This window comes from Callithrix jacchus, chromosome 1 (genome assembly GCF_049354715.1).
Source record: "Callithrix jacchus isolate 240 chromosome 1, calJac240_pri, whole genome shotgun sequence".
NCBI classification, from domain to species: domain Eukaryota; kingdom Metazoa; phylum Chordata; class Mammalia; order Primates; family Cebidae; genus Callithrix; species Callithrix jacchus.
Window position 1 is genome coordinate 31,187,294 of NC_133502.1, and position 17,489 is coordinate 31,204,782.

The following is a 17,489-nucleotide window of genomic DNA, read 5'->3' on the forward strand; positions in this document are numbered from 1 at the left end:
CTTTGTGACTTACCTTTCCACTAGGGGTCCAAGCAACTCAGGCTGAGGAAGAGCATTTTGTTTATCCCAATTTTGAGAGCTAACTTGGGGAGAGTCTTGGAGACACTGTGAAGGAAAGACACTAGGAAAAGCTGCAAAATGTTTTTTCAGACCTAGGACTAAGAGCTGGATGACATTTTTAATCTGGGTGCATAAAGTGTCAGACATTCTTTGACAACCCAGCAGTGTGACCATGCAGACATTTTAGTCTTGGGTCAGAGATTGGAACACTTGCTGTGAAACAGGGAATGGAACTTCACAACTACAGCTGTGGAAAGCACCTCAGCAATAGTGACTAGAATTGTGTTCTTCCTCATCACAAACTTGGAGTGGGAGGAGAGCCATTTCTCTTGGGTGGTGATATATGCAGCCAGGGCTAGCTTGAGGACTTAAAATCAGTTTGTGTGTGCCATTGATGTGTGCCCCAGCCTGTTCTCCTGAGATCATTACGCAGCAGAGCCCTGCCTGCTCCACTCCCAGGCAGAAATCCAGGTATTTGGAGCACCTATTTTTGCCTAGCCCAGTAATCTAAGCTGTTCCACTCTTTAAGGACATAGATCATGGTGCACCAGGGCCTTCTCCACTCCATACCTATGCAGAAATCCTAGAATTTGTAGCATTTACTCATCTGGATCAATAGCCTGACTTACCCTGCCCTTCCTGTGCAGAGATCCTGCTGTAAGGAGGCCCTCTATGCTTTATACACAGGTAGATCTCCAGCCTTTCAGAGCCAAGCTTGTATGATTAAGCAGCCTGAGCCACTCTGCCCTTCATGACATAGCTCATGGTGCAGCAGGACCCTCACTACTCCATGCACAAGCAAATTTCTAGGCATTTGGATCACATACCTTAAACCATCTCTCTCAAGTTCAAAGTTCCACAAATCTCTAGGGCAGGGGCAAAATGCCATCAGTCTCTTTGATAAAATGTAACAAAAGTCACCTTTGCTCAAGTTCCCAACAAGTTTCTCGTTTCCATTTGAGACCACCTCAGCCTGGACTTTATTATCCATATCACTATCTGCATTTTAGGCAAAGCCATTTAACAAGTCTTTAGGGAGTTCCAAACTTTCTCACATTTTCTTTTTTTTTCCTGAGCCCCCAAAACGGTTCCAACCTCTGCATATAATCTAATTCCAAAGTCACTTCCACATTTTTTGGGTATCTTTTCAGCAGTGCCCAACTCCTGGTACCAATTTACTGTATTAGTTAATTTTCTTGCTATCAGGTGACTGTAGTTGGACCTTCCTGGTCCAGTGTTCCCAATCATGGCCCCCAATTCTCTGTGGCTAAGTAGGGAGCTCAGACCACTTTACATTCCATGAATCAGTAAATCTGTGAGGCAACAGAGAGCTTCTGCCAATAAATAAGGACCATGTACATACACAGCCATGTTGGCCACAGCAGGTTTTTATCTATAAGCACCATATACTTCCTTGAAGGTTGAACTGCACAGTCCAGTGTAAAATCCAGTGGTATAAAGAAGTGCATAGGGCTATTTAAACAAAACCATGAGACCTTACCATGCATTCTCTACAGTTGCAGTCCTTATAGTTGCAACCCAGACATGACAGATAAATATTTCAAAGCATGGATTGCAAGGAAGCTCAATGAAATCCAAGAAAAGTGAAAGCAGACACAATGAAACTTCTAAAGCAATCCAGGAGATGAAGGAATAGATCAATGTCTTAGAATAAAATCACTCAGAGCTTCTGAAGTTAAAACACCCACATAAGAAATTTTAAAATATATGTAAAAGCTTTTCAACAGACTGCACCAAGCAGAAGAACTAATTTCAGGGCTGGAAGAATGGGCTTTTGAGATAAGTCAGTCAAAGAAAAATTAAAAAAAATTTTTTAAATGAACAAAGTCTTCAAGAAATATAGGAATATATAAAAAAACTAAATCTATAAAACATTGCCAGTCCTGAGAGGGAATAAAAATTTAACCTGGAAAACATATTTGAGGGAATAATTTAAGTAAACTTCTCTAATCTTCTAAAGAAGTAGATATCCAGATACAAGAAATGCAGAAAACACCTGAGATACTATTGAAAATTAACATCACCAAGACACATAGTCACCAGATTGTCCAAGGTCAACTCTAAAAAAATTGTAAAGATAGCTTGAGAAAAAGGTCAGATCACATATAAAGGGAACTCAGTCAGGCTTACAGTGAATTTTTTCAGCAGAAACTTTGCAAGTTAGAAGAGATTGGGGGCCTTTTGTCTACATTCTTAAAGAAAAGAAATTCTCACAAAAAATTCATATCCCACCAAATTAAGATTTATAAGCACAGGAGAAATAAAATCATTTCCAGAAAAGCATTCACTAAAGGAATTTGTTACCAGTAGAACTGTCTTATAAGAGATACTTAAGAAAGTTCTAAACATGGAAACAAAAGAATGACTTCTGCTACCAAATACACAAACTTAAGCTTTAAGTTTATAGGATCTTAAAGGTAGTTCACAGATCCTATAAAGCAACCACAAAAGATAAACTAAACTGCATTCAGCTAACAACTTCATAAAAGTATCAAACCTCAAATAACAATATTAACCCTCATTATACACTCTCAAAATGCTCCACTTAAAAGGCACAGAGTGTCTTTTAGGTTGGATAGAAAACATGACTCATCTATTTTCTGTCTTCAAGAGACTCAACTCACACATAAAGACACCCATAAGCTCAAAGTAAAAAATTAGAGAAAGATCTACCATACAAATAAAAACAAAAAAAGAGCAGGGGTTGCTATTCAAATAGCGGATAAAACAGACTTTACCAAAAACGGTAAAAATTGGCAAAGAAAGACATTATATATTGATAAAGAGTTCAAGTCAATGAGATACCTTAAATATATTAAATATGTATGTATCTGCACTACAGCACTCAGATTTATAAAAAAAATTACTTCTAGATCTAGACAAAGACTTAGCCACATAATAATAGTTGGGAGTTCAGCACCATGCTGACAGTGTTAGATCATCAAGGTAGAAAACTAACAAAAGAATTCTGAATTTAAATTTGACACTCAACCTATTGAACATAATTTCATCAACAGAATACTCCACCCATCAACCACAGAATATAAATTCTTCTTTTATGCACATGGAACATATTCCAAGATCATGTACATACTCAGCCATAAAGCATGTCTCAACACATTCAAAACCTGAAATTGTGCCAACCATACTCTTGGACCACAGTGAAATGAAATAGAAATAAATACCCAGAAGAACTCTGAAAAACACAGTTACAGGGAATTAAAAAACTTACTCCCTGTAACTGTGTTTTTCAGAGATCTTGTTTTGGGCAAATAATTATATTGTTTTGGTCAAACAATATAATTAAGGCAGAAATATAAAAATTCTTTGAAATAATTGGAAATGGAGACACAACAAACCAAAAAGCTCTGGTATGCAGCAAAAATGGTGGTAAGAAGAAAGTTTATAGTACTAAATATCTATTTTTAAAAGCTGGAATGGCTAAGTGTCATGGCCCATGCCTATCTATAATCTTAGCACTTAAGGAGTAAAGGCAGGTAGATTGCTTGAGTCCAGGAGTTTGAGATCTTTCTGGATATAGTGAGACCTCAACACTAAAAATAAATGAATAAATAAATAAAAATTACCCAGGCGTGGTGGCATATGCCCGTGGTCCCAGATACTCAGGAAGAACAAGTAGAAGAATAACTTGAGTCCAGGAGTTTGAAGCTTCAGTCAGCTGTGTTTATACCACTGCAGGCTGGATGACAGAGTAAGACCCTGTCTCAGAAAAAAAAAAAAAAAAAAGAGGAAGAATTTCAAGAGAACAACCTAACTTCATATCTAAAGAAACTAGAGAAGCAAAAACTAACCCAAGAAGGAAAGAAATAATTAAAATCAGAACAGAACTAAAGAAAATTGAGATGCAAAAATCCATACAAAAATCAACAAAATCAAAAGTTGATTTTTAAAAAGATAAATAAGATTGGTAGAATTCAATATAGCTGGATTAAGAAAGGACAGAAAGAGAGAGAGGATCCAGATACGCACAGTCAGAAACCAAAAAACGATTACATTACTAGTAACCCCACAGAAATACAAAAAATCCTCTAAGACTTTGTTTTTTCTTTGAGATGGAGCCTCGCTCTTGTTGCCCAGGCTGGAGTGCAATGGTGCAATCTCAGCTCATCGCAACCTTCGCCTCCTGTGTTCAAGTGATTCTCCTGCCTCAGCCTCCCAAGTAGCTGGGATTATAGGCACCTGTCACTATGTCAGGCTAATTTTTTGTACTTTTAGTAGTGATGGGGTTTCACTATGTTGGTCAGGCTAGTATCGAACTTCTGACCTCAGGTGATCCACCCACCTCACCTCCCAAAGTGCTGGGATTACAGGTGTGAGCCACCAGGCCTGGCCCTTCCAAGACTTTTATGAACACTTTTATGCATAAAAACTAGAAAATTTAAAGATAATGAATAAATTCCTAAAAACACACAATCTAATCAGGAAGCATTTAAAACCATGAACAGACCAATACTGAGTTCCGAAACTGATTCTGTAATGAAAAACCTACCACCTAAAAAAAAGAGCCCCAGACAAAATAGATTCACAGCCAAATTCTACTAGTCAAAGAAGCCTTTTTTCCCCCATTTCTTCTAAAACTATTCCAAAAATCTAGAAGGGACTCCTCTTGTACTCTTCTATGAAACAAGCATTCCCTTGATACCACAACGTGAAAAAATACAATAGTAAAAGAAAATTAAAGGCCAATGCCCCTCATGAACACAGACACAAAAATTCTCAAAACAAAAACTGAGTCAAACTGCAAATCAAAATTTATTCAAAATTTATTCAACATGATCGAGTGGGCTTCATTCTTGGAATGCTAGATTGGTTCAACACATGCAAATCAATAAATATGATTCACTACATAAACAGAATTAAAACAAAAGCCATATGATCATCTCAGTAGATGCAAAAAAGGCTTTCCATAAAATTCAACATCCCTTCCTGATAACCCTCAGCAAACTAACCATCAAAGGAATACACCACAAAATAACAAGAGCCATTTGTGACATATCCACAACCAATATCATACTAAATTGGCAAAAACTGTAAAAAGACAAAGATAATCATTCTTACCACTTCTATTCAACATAGTCTCATAAGTCCTAGTCTGAACAATCAGCCAAAAGAAAGAAATAAAAGACATCCAAATAGGAAAATTTGACTTTTATGTCAAACTATCTTTTTTCACTGACAATATGATTCTCTGCTTAGAAAACCCTAAGGACTGGGCCAAAACATTCCTGGAACTCATAAACAACTTCAGTAAAGTCTCAGGATGTAAAATCATTGTATAAAAATCAATAGCATTACTACACACTGATAAAATTCAAACTGAGAGGCAAATGAAAAATAAAATCCCTTATACAATAGCCACAAAAAATTAAATCAAGTATCTAGCAGTACATTTAACTAAGGAGGTGAAATATCTCTACAAGGAGAACTACAAACCACTGCACAAAAGAAATCATAGATGACACAAATTAATGGAAAAAATATTCCACATTCATGTATTCAAAGAATCAATATTGTTAAAATGGCCATACTGACCAAAGCAATTTTCAGATTAAATGCTATTCTTATCAAAATACCTATGTCACTTTTCACTAGAAAAAAACTACTCTAAAATTCATGTGGAACCAAAAAAACACTTTAATTTGTGGTATTCACATTACTGCACTTCAAGCTATACTATAAGAATACAATACTTAAACCAGCATGGCACTGGTACAAAAACAGGCAAATAACAGAACAGAATAGAGAACCCAGAAATAAAACGGTACACTTAGATCTTGGACAAAGTTGACAAAAATAAACAAATGGTAAAGGACTCCCTGTTCAGTAAACAATGCTGGGATAGCTGGATAGCCATATGTATCTCTATTGAATCCCTACCTCTCATCATATAAAAAAATTAACTCAAGATGGATCAAAGTTTTTAATGTAAGACTTCAAACTATACGAATCCTGGGAAAAAACAAACAAACAAACAAACAAACAAACAAAACCTTGAAACACCATTTGGCCCTGTGAAAACATTTATGAATAAATCATTAAAAGCAATTGCAGCAAAAAGAAAAATTGACAAGTGGAACCAAATAAAGAACTTCTGTTCAGCATGATACAATATCATCTGAGTCATATATTCACAAAATATGTATCCAACAAAGGTCTAATATACAGAATCAATAGGGAACTTAACTCAACAAGCAAAAGATAACCCCATTTAAAAATGGGCAAAAGACATGAACAGACACTTGTCTAAAGAGGACCTACAAGTGCCCAACAAACATATGAGAAAATGTTCATCATCACTAATCACAGAAATGCAAGTCAGAACCACAGTAAGATATTTTCTTACACCAGTCTGAATGGCATTATTAAGAAGTCAATAGGGCCGGGTGCGGTGGCACACACCTGTAATCCCAGCACTTTGGGAGACGGAGGCGGGTGGATCATGAGGTCAAGAGACGGAGACCATCCATGTCAACATGGTGAAACCCCATCTCTACTAAAAATACAAAAAGTTAGCTGGCATGGTGACGCATGCCTGTAATCCCAGCTACTCAGGAGGCCGAGGCAGAATTGCCTCAATCCAGGAGGTGGAGGTTGCGGTGAGCCGAGATCATGCCATTGCACTCCAGCCTGGATAACAAGAGCGAAACTCCATCTCAAAAAAAAAGAAGAATCCTAGAATAGCCTATATTTATGTAAAAGGAGGTGTCATTTGTCTCCTGACTTTAAACTGAAAACTGTAAATGAATGAGCTAAATCAGGAGGGCTTGGTTGCGGTGAGCTGAGATTGTGCCATTGCACTCCAGCCTGGGTAGCAAGAGCAAAACTCCATATCAAAAAAAAAAAAAACAAAAAACAGAAGTCAATAAAAAATAGATATTGCAAAGGCTGTAGAGAAAGGTGAACACTTATACACTGTTGATTGAAATGTAAATTAGTTCAGCCACTGTGAAAAGCAGTTCGGTGATTTCTCAACCAACTTTAAACAGAACTACCAATCAACTCAGGAATCCTAAAATAAAAATTGAAAAATAAAATAAGTAACCAAAATTATTATTTTATTAATAAATTAAACATCACATATTAAAGAAAAACTTTCCAATAATCCACCTGCTTTCATCCATTTACCCCAGCTTTATATTCCTGGGTTCATTATGTTTACTATTTTATTTGGAATGGTGTTGAAATGAATCAGCAACTGGTTTGATACCTCTCCGTAAGAATTTAGTTTTGAGTTTCCTTTACTTTGCTGACTCATATACTGCTTGTTTATATGATCTCCATTTTAAACTTGGGTAGAATACAGATTTTGAAGGTATAACACACATCTCATTTGTGCTTGTGTTTGTTCTCCTTTTTGCATAGGTAATTTTTTTTTTTAAAATTTTTTATTGGATTTTAGGTTTTGGGGTACATGAGCAGAGCATGCAAGACAGTTGCGTAGGTACACACATGGCAGTGTGCTTTGCTTTCCTTCTCCCCTTCACCCACATTTGGCATTTCTCCCCGGGCTATCCCTCCCTACCTCCCCCTCCCACTGGCCCTCCCCTTTTCCCCCCAATAGACCCCAGTGTTTAGTACTCCCCTTTCTGTGTCCATGTGTTCTCATTTTTCATCACCCGCCTATGAGTGAGAATATGTGCTGTTTCATTTTCTGTTCTTGTGTCAGTTTGCTGAGGATGATGTTCTCCAGAATCATCCATGTCCCTACAAACGACACAAACTCATCATTTCTGATTGCTGCATAATATTCCATGGTGTATATGTGCCACATTTTTCCAATCCAGTCTATTCTCAATGGGCAAGGCAATTTTTTTAAAAAAGCAGGTAGATACATTCTGCATTTTAAAAACTCCTTTTGGTATACTTTCAATTAGCAATATAGTTGATTCAACAAACTGAAGTGATTTGAGAGACTTAAAAACAAGTTCAGGTGATCATTTAGGAGGCAAAGAAGGGGAATGTAGAAGGTATGTGTCTGGTTTTGTCATTGATACACAAAGAAAGCATCTTTACATCTTACCAAAATCACATGGGAAACATAAGAAGCAGAGGCATTTCTTAAGCCATTGCTGTTTTCCAGGATCACAGGACTCCAATAAAGTTCAAAAGTATTGACTTTTAAACCAATATAATAAAATGAGAAATGGAAAAACATACACTAGTTTGTGCTTTAGAGAAGAGTAAGCAATGCGGACAAAATACAATGAAAAATTTCCTGTTCAATTATCTTTTTTTCTAGTGAAAGTTATGCACTGGGAAGTGTCGAAAGTTTAAAAGTAAAATGGATAATGTAGACTGGGCACAGTGGCTCGGGCCTGTAATCCCAGCCCTTTGGCAGGATGAAGCAGGCAGATCACTTGAAGCCAGGGGTTTGGCAGCCTGGGAAACAATGCAAAACCCCACCTCTACTAAAAATACAAAAACTAGCCAGAGGTGGTGATGCACATCTGTGGTCCCAGCTACTCAGGGGACTAAGGCATGAGAATCATTTGATTCTGGGAGGTGCAGGTTGCGGTGAGTAGAGATCCCACCAGTGCACTCCAGCCTGGGCAACAGAGCAAGACCCTGCCTCAAAAAAAAAAAAAAAAGATAATAACTTCAAAGGGCTTCCCATCTATTGAAAGAGATTATTTGAATCCTATATAATAGCTCATATAACTTACATATAAATTAAAGGCTTTTGTAGCCCAGAGGAGGAAAATGAATTCTTTTTAGATGTGGGCATACTTTAATTCCTGAAGAAGGTATACTTGAGTCAGCTCAATCTAATAAAGCTTTGCTCTTTTCAAATTGCTTTCCATATGTAATCTCACTTAAAAATTATAAATCATTGTGAGTTAATCATAGCTGGTATTATTTTCATCCTTTTGCAGTTCAAGAAATGAGGCCAATGAATGATGGGATTAATTCTCCAGGCTCCAGTTTGGTTAACTGCCTGTGCAGTGATTTTTTTTTTCTCCTCTTCTGTCTTATAATAAGGGCAGTTTAGGTTGGAGAGTGCAATGAAAGAAGCAGATTTTACTCAAAACAGAAGAGAAAGTTGAAAGGAGAGAAAAGGAATAAAGAAATTAAACAAGTAATAGTAATATGTACCGTTGAGCCTAGGGTTTGAGTAGAAACATAATTTTGAAACTCTGGGAGAATAAATGAGACCACCACTGATTATGGCTGTGCACAGCATACCCTTATGCAGTCGAGTGTCCGGAGATTTCTGGTAACACTTAGGCAATGTCTTTATTTTCTCTCAAATATAACCCTAAATCAATTACTCTCTATAAACCTTGATTTTCAACCTAGTTCATCCTCTGTATTTCTCTTTCAGTACCTCATTACATTTTAATTAATAACTTCTTCAATATGACTTTTCAAAAAAAGTTGAGTATATATATACAATATAATATGCATACATTTTATACACTCATATATGTATATATATTATATATATATAATAATTATACTCAGAAATAATGCAAACTATCATTATGGGCATACAGCTGACACTGAAGATTAACATACTTGTTATCACACAGTTCTAATGGTTCAAAGGAATCCCTAATAAGGTGAGACACATATAAATGCAACATGATTTATATATAAAGAAATATTATGGATTGTATAGATTTTACAGGAAATTGACATTTTGCTTTTTAAAAATAATTCTTAAGGTTATTCTAATAAGTAGATGATTTCCAATGAGTTGTAAAATAACAAATTCAAGCTTATGCTGGAAACATCACATAATTTACATGATTGCACCTTAAGGAAACAAATTTGATTAATAATATTATTTGCTTGGCAATGTCATTAGATGAAAGAGAATCACCTTTTAAAAATTTAACCTTCTAGACAACTTACTTGTGTTTATCAGAATATCTTTTCTTCAGAGAGGAATTTAGACATATATTAATCATGTTTGATAAAGATGGACTTGCAGTAAAAAATAGGATATTGACTCACATGTGGTTTTCTCATAGGATTTTTGGCTATACATCTAATTTAATACAGCTATAGTTACTGTGATAAAGGCAAAATGAAAAGGACATTAATTATTCAATGAAAGTTTACAGCATCACACATGTACAAAAATTAAACCAATGCACACAAGAAGGCCTAGAAAGAGCTATAATTGAAATATCCTGAAAAAGAAACTGACATTTTCATTTGCCAATGACTTGTGGCAGACACGCTGTCGTAGACAGAATATCAGTATTAAAAAACATGCATAAAGGAAAAATATGATATAGTATGGTAACTTGAAAATCTTGGTAATTATTTTCCTAAAGAAGCCCAGGCTTCTGCTTCAAATTGATAATATGAAACCCAAATGAGCAAATAAGTGTTCCCCATTTTATGCAACACCATAATAATTTAAACATCATACAACCTAAGCATGGACTCATGTAAAAGACATGTGCTAATTCATTTAAAATATGAGTTAACAAACATTCACCAAGCAGTAACTATTACTACTGAGCAGGAACCAAAATGTATGGAATGTAAACCAACCCTGTTGTCCAAAAACCTTCAATTTATTAAATAAAAAAAAAAAATGGAAAATATTGGTTAAGAGTATGGCAATTACTATGAGGACATATTTATGATAAACACTGTTGTTGATTTGTTCAGATTCTCTCTGAATCCCTTTTACAATCTTTATGCCTGTCCTTCAGCTTTTTTTGAAATTGTTTCTATCATCTGGCTCCTATCATCTCTGGAAGGTTATCTTTGTGCTGATAAAAATACATCATCCAAAGGAGCCTAGAACCAGATATTTCTAGGAGATATACCCTGCCCTCACCCACCCCATGCCAAGAGTTGTCAAGTGTTAGTAAAGGATAAATAAGTCGCTGGTAAGTAGAATGGAAATCCATGTGGTGAAATGGGATAGACTCTTCCATGACGGACCTTCATAAGGGATTCAAGGGAATCTGGGTTTTCAACTCGAACATGCCTTTGCTTGACTTCTTCCATTGGTGCACAAATCCCTGTGACAGAAGCTGACTTAATAATTGCAAGATATACCGTATAAGAAATAGTATATTGTTAATTGAAAATAACAAGTGAAAATACACATGTTGTTGCCTCAGAAGAGAGACATTATTGTGGGCTGGAATAGGCTAGTTTTATAACTAAGAAAGGTTTTGTTGCTTGAAATAAGAATGGGGTTTAGGTGGAGAAAGGAAATTAGCTATTCTGACACGAGGAACAATGCAGAAAAATCTTTATGACAGAATCTTCAAGTCTTTGTAGGGTTAGCAGAACAATTCTGGTAGAATAAAAGTCCTTATGATAACCTGTGATTTGCTTAGGAATAAAAGTCTTTAAAGATAAGGAATGACTTTCCTGGAAATAAATTATGGAGGTTCTTAAAACTGAAAAACAATGGTATTTTAGGAGCATAAGATATAACCAAATATGTATTCTTTAGAATTGGAGAAATTATTAACATTTACGAATAGAGGAGGGACATGATTGCAGTTGTGTTTTAGGATTCATCTACTGGTGGTTGTACTACACAATTTGAGGAACAGGGAGAAAAGACAGAACAATGAAGAACATAATATACGTGTGCCAATATGAAGTAACCAGTGGATCGAAACCTAGACTTTAGGCAGGAGTAGGGTAAAGAGCTGTTAAAAGGAATGGAAATTAAGATTTTTAGAATGACCAATGCTCTAAAGAGTTTTTAGAATCACTTATAAGATTTTGTGACTCTTTTGATGGCAGGTGGTACAGGTGTGAACAGGCTTTAGAAAACATAAGAAACATAAAAATAAATCTAATGAGACATTTTAATTCTTAGAGACTAAGCAATTCATAGCGCTGACATCAGAAATAGGCATGTATTAAATCACAGGTCTAGTGGAAAGAACACAAAACTGGAATCCAAGAATCATACATTTTACTAACTCTGTCTCCAAATACTTCTTGTAATCTTACATAAATCATAAACTTTTCCTGGCTTTAAGAATTTATCTTCAGATAATTCTAATGACAATATTATTTGCCAAGTTATCTTCTGACTCTTATGATATCAGGGAGAATATTAACAATTTTGATTTACATTTTTTCTTTAGCGAAAACGCTAGGACATATACATAGAATTACCCAGAAGGTGGTTACTAGAAATGTAGATGTGATCTTGACAAGAAGCCTGGATTAGGGCAGGAGTTCCCCCACAAGGCATTTATTAACTGACAGAGACATTCGGGTTACAACAATTGGCAAATTGCCACTGGTATAAAGTGGGTAGAGGCCGACAATGCTGCCAAACATCCTAGAACACACATGATAGGCTCCCACAAAAAAGACATATTTATTCCAAAATGTCTATGGTACTCAGACTGAGAATCCCTGAGCTACATGTCGTCATCATGGGAGTAAAAGCATTGGCATTATATATAAACAGATCATACAAATTCTAGTTGACTTTTAAAAGTTTTAGTTAGCTCTAATGAACAGTGTTTTCAAATCTACCTCTTATTCTTTCTTGCATCACGTATCTTCTAAATATCTACTTGATCCTAGTTTTAAAGTTTTAAGTCACTATACAGGACACACCACACTGTAAGATTCATTATTCCCTACAGTGTACTCAGCTCTTGGCCCAGTGTCTGACCAGCATTAGGCAAACAACTGTAGTTATAATATAATAAAGAAAATAATAAGTACTTTTATTATATTTGCTATTGTATTTCTTTTTTAACTTACTTCAAAGATATACACACATTTTTCAGGAATGCAAATTATCTTCATGTTCTAAAATTAGATACTAATGAATGAGAGATGCATGACACATAATTGATGCTCACTATATGCTTAGTGAATACTTATGTGAAACAGGTAGACTAGAAGGCTTGAGGAAATATATTTTCATATCAAGATAAAGGTGTTTAATATACTTTGAAAACAAGAAATAGTAGATACAATATCTACTGGCCATTAGGTATGCTTATCCCATTTTGTCAATAGTACATTCAATTGTAAATTTTATTTGTATACTATAAACTTCAGTAAGGCATTTTGATGGCAAAGTTAAAAATTAAATCATATAGCCAAATAGCTATTTGATGTTACCATTGAAATAATATCTAAATATGAATTTGTTAGAAGAAAAGAATGTTCTCTCCAATAATTTTGTCCCGATTCTCACCCATTTTGAGCATCATCCAGTGCTCACTTCAACTTAAGCTCCAAAGCTAAACATTATTTTGCTCTTTTCCTCATCTTGAAGTCCAAAGGATCCATGCATTTGTTAGTAAAATCTCCAAACATACAATTAATCCTTTCGACTCCATCGCTATTGATAATCCCTAACTCAAGATGTCATTACCTACATTCTGGATTACAGCAATGGCTTCTTCACTGACCTCTCTGCGTTCATGCTTGTTCTCCAACTTCCATTCTCCATATAGCAGCCTAAATAAAGTGAGGAAATTATAAATTAACTGACGACATTTCTGCTTAAATATCTAAAACTTTATTACTCCACTTAGTATAAACTTGCTAACACAGCACAACAGATTCCTTCGCTGCCTTCCTAGCATTATTCTGTCTTTCCCACAGAAGATTCCTTTGGTTTCAAGGAAATGTTACCTTTGTCTCCTAGTTAGAAATACAGAACTAAAAATTTAAACAAAAACAGGAAATCCTGTCAGCGTATGTTACTTTCAAGACCACAGGATTGAAAAAGGGAAGGCATGTGACTTAAACCGATCCAATCAAAGTGAATTTCAGAGAAATCAGTGGAAATTGTGGAACGCAAACTTTCCTATACCATGAGCGCTTGAACTGCTTCAGCAATTTTGAGGTCAGGAGAAAAGAGTCTGAGGACATAAAAACCTATGGAGGCAAAGAGCTGAGGGAATTACAGGGAACAGAATTCTGAACAAACAACACTTGAAGTACCTCTGACTTTTGGGTTACCGTGGCCAATATATTTTTTTCTTGTTTAAATGAGTTATGGTTGGATTTTGTGGCCAAAACATTCTAAAGCAGCAGGGCTTAGCCCATTGCTGTCTCAGGACTCCTTTACACTCTTAAATATTATTAAGAACTCTATAAAGCTTTTCCTTATGTGAGTTTATCTGGTAATAATTTTAAAGTAGCATCCATAAACTCATTACCTATTAAGATAAAGAGCATATATTTGTAAAAAACAAACTTTGCTTTTCAAAATAATATGCTCAGTGAAAGAATGACATTATTTTACATGTTTGCAAATCTCTTTAACATCTGGCTTAATAAAAGACAAATGGAATCGCATATCTGCTTCTCCGTTACATCTGCTGCAATTTTTTTTTACCATTATAAAGAAAATCTGATCACACCAGAGTATCTAATTCTAAAGAATATATACAAATGGTCGATAGGCCATTTTCATATGAAAAAAAAAAGCTTAATATCAGTAATCATTACAGAAACATAAAGCCACAATGAAGTATCATCTCACACGTGTTACGATGGCTATTATTTAAAAAAAAAAGTAAAAGACATATGTTGGTGAGGATGTGGAGAAACTGCAACTCTTGTATACTGTTGGGAATGCAAAATGGTGTGGCCCCTAACCATGATGGAGTTTCCTCAGAAAATTGAAATAGATCTCCCATATGATCCAGTAATCCCACTTCCGGGTATTTATTCCAAAGGATTGAAATTAAGGTCTCAGAAAGATACTAGGACTTTCTTATTAATTACAACCCTATTCACAATAGTCAAGATGTGGAAATAACCTAAATATTCACAAATAAAAGAACGCCTTTTTTAAAATGCAGAATATACATATAAGGCAATATTATTTAGCCACAATAAAAGAAAAAAATCCTACAATACATAACAACATGGATGAATCTTAAGGACATTATTTTAAGAGAAATAAGCCCTTCACAGAAGAAAAAATACTTCATGATTCTACTTCTATTAGATATCTAAAATCGTCAAACTCAAAAAAACAAAGAATCAAGTTGGTGGGCACCTTGCTTAGACTTTCCAGCCTCCAGAACAGTGAGAAATAAATGTCTGTTCTTTAAAGTTTCCAGTCTACGGCTCTTTCTTATTGCAGCCTGAGCTGACTAAGATACTCTTACACCCCCAATTTCCTCCTCTAGGTTTGATTTCAATCTGTTCTCTTAAATCCCATCATCTTAAAAATATTACAGTTTTGAACTATTTTTGTTCTCCCTATAAAAAATATTTATTTATTTTTGTTACCACTTCAGTCTGTTTAGTTGTTCAATAGATGAAGTAACTGACACTGAAATATACTGACATTTGCCACAAATTTAAAACATAAAGGGTGATAAATTTTAGCCAAAAAAAAAAAAGAGTCAAATTTGCACCCCCCTCTATAAAATGTTGTAGCAAAATAGACGGTTTCTTTGGCTGTTATAATTATTTACTTCTTCCAGTGTGTAAAAGAAAAAGCTGACTCTGTAGCCACTGTGGGTATAACATGTGATTCATGATTCACATTGATGTCACTATTCAGTTGATTTTTTTTTAGATTTAGTTACTTAAAGTTCGTTACCTATGGAGTAAACGAATGAATCAGGTAGCACACACAAAAAAGAACTGAAACCAGACGTTCTAGCAGTATTAAGAAATAGTGTGTCGCAATCTGCCAGGAAGAAAAGGAGACCACACTTGGTCATAAATTACATCCTACGCATTAATTTGTACTCATTATAGTGGCATAATAGGTCCAAGACTCTTGATCTGAATAAGTGGAACAATAATATCTCATCACTTAGTACTGTTTGATGATATTTTTTGCATTCCAGTGAGAACAGAAGTAAAGCCTTTGTGATTTTCCTAGGTAAGGCAAGGCAAACTGAATCAACAACATCTGTGATATTACTTCATTTATGTGCAGCTTGTTAGAGAGTAAAGGAATAACGCTGGCAGCACTTTGCAATTTTCATCTCTGCTGCAAAAGGGCACAATGATTTTTCACTTTACAAAAATAGTTACTATTAGTCTTGTCATACAAAACCATTTAACACAGCTGATTTGGTATTGTATCACTAAAAATTCAGATGAAATAACTGTATTGTCAGGCCAGAATCAGTCTGCATTGTGAATATTTTTTTTTCTAGCTTGTATTCTCTTGTATTCATGAAAGAAGGATGGGAAAAGGAGGAAACACGTACACACACACACACACACACAACCCCCAAACACTTCTAAATAATTCAGCGAGCTAAAAATCTTGTGTTTGCCAGCAAACAAGCAATGTTAATACTTACATTCTATTTTCTCTGCTTCGCTTCATCAGATAAAACCAAACTGGACACTGGGAGATACATTTTAGGTGAACTGCGCAGGGAATTAGCTCTGCAGTTTCCAGGGACAACAGTAAAATTTGTGTGCTGGATTGCATTCATGTTATTTAAAGTAACTCAGATATTTCACAGCAAGCTGATTTAAGAAAACTGAAAATATTTCTTACATGGTTAAAACAGGGTAGGATATTGTTTCGTGCCATTTGAAAATAATCAATTGTTAGGAATTTTATTCTACAGATTTAAAAATTTATATTATATAATTTAAAATAACTGTAGCAAATACTGTAATGATATGGCCAATGGGCCAAATGACTTTTCATATATGGTATCAATGAAATTAGAAGGAACTAAGTGCTAACAACATGAAAACGTTTTTTAATAACTTGAGGTTTAGAAGACATTTTAATGTGTCTCTAAAAACATTATGATATTTAAAAAATTTTAATCTAAAACTGAAATGCCTATTTTGAAGAAAATAAAAGTAGCTAAGATAAATTAATTGCCTAGAGCACCAGAATATTTTTCAATAGTGAGGTGTTGTATGCTATAGAAATAATTCCTTCATTGTCAATTGATAAATTAAGCTCATTTACCACTTAAGTGCTAAATGCTTAGTATATTGTGAGCCCTGACAGGCTTGGGCCTGCTCTGACCTCAAAGTACTTGTTCAATGAAAGCCCTATACTGTCTTTTCTCTCTTTTCACCACAATATTCTTTATTTTTTGGAGACAGAGTCTCCCTCTGTCACCCAGGCTGGAGTGCAGTGGTGCAATCTCAGCTCACTGCAACCTCTATCTCCCAAGTTCAAGCGATTCTCCTGTCTCAGCCTCTGGAGTAGCTCGAATTACAGGTTCGCGCCATCATGCCTGGCTAATTTTTGTATTTTTTAGTAGAGATAGGCTTTCACCACGTTAGTCAGGCTGGTCTCAAACTCCTGACCTCGTGATTCAACCACCTTGGCCTCCCAAAGTGCTGGGATTACAGGCCTTAGCCACTGCTCCTGGCCCACCAAAATATTCTTAACTAAAGAATGGGCTGGGCCTGGTGGCAAAAAAAGCAAAGTGAGCAGGATTTAAAGACTTGGCAATGAATTGTGGAATGCC

At 35.4% G+C, this 17,489-nt stretch overlaps 1 long non-coding RNA gene across 3 annotated transcripts in view; it reads right to left on the bottom strand.

The window, feature by feature from the left end:
- LOC144578972 (uncharacterized) overlaps positions 1–16,445 on the bottom strand; it is a 202,746-nt gene extending 186,301 nt beyond the window's left edge. For all 3 annotated transcript variants that reach the window (XR_013525657.1, XR_013525656.1, XR_013525655.1), the window contains exons 1-2: positions 16,347–16,445; positions 13,473–13,521 (exon numbers count right to left, since the gene is read on the bottom strand). This is a non-coding gene — a long non-coding RNA (uncharacterized LOC144578972). The remainder of the gene's footprint in view (positions 1–13,472; positions 13,522–16,346) is intronic.
- Positions 16,446–17,489: the final 1,044 nt, after the last annotated feature.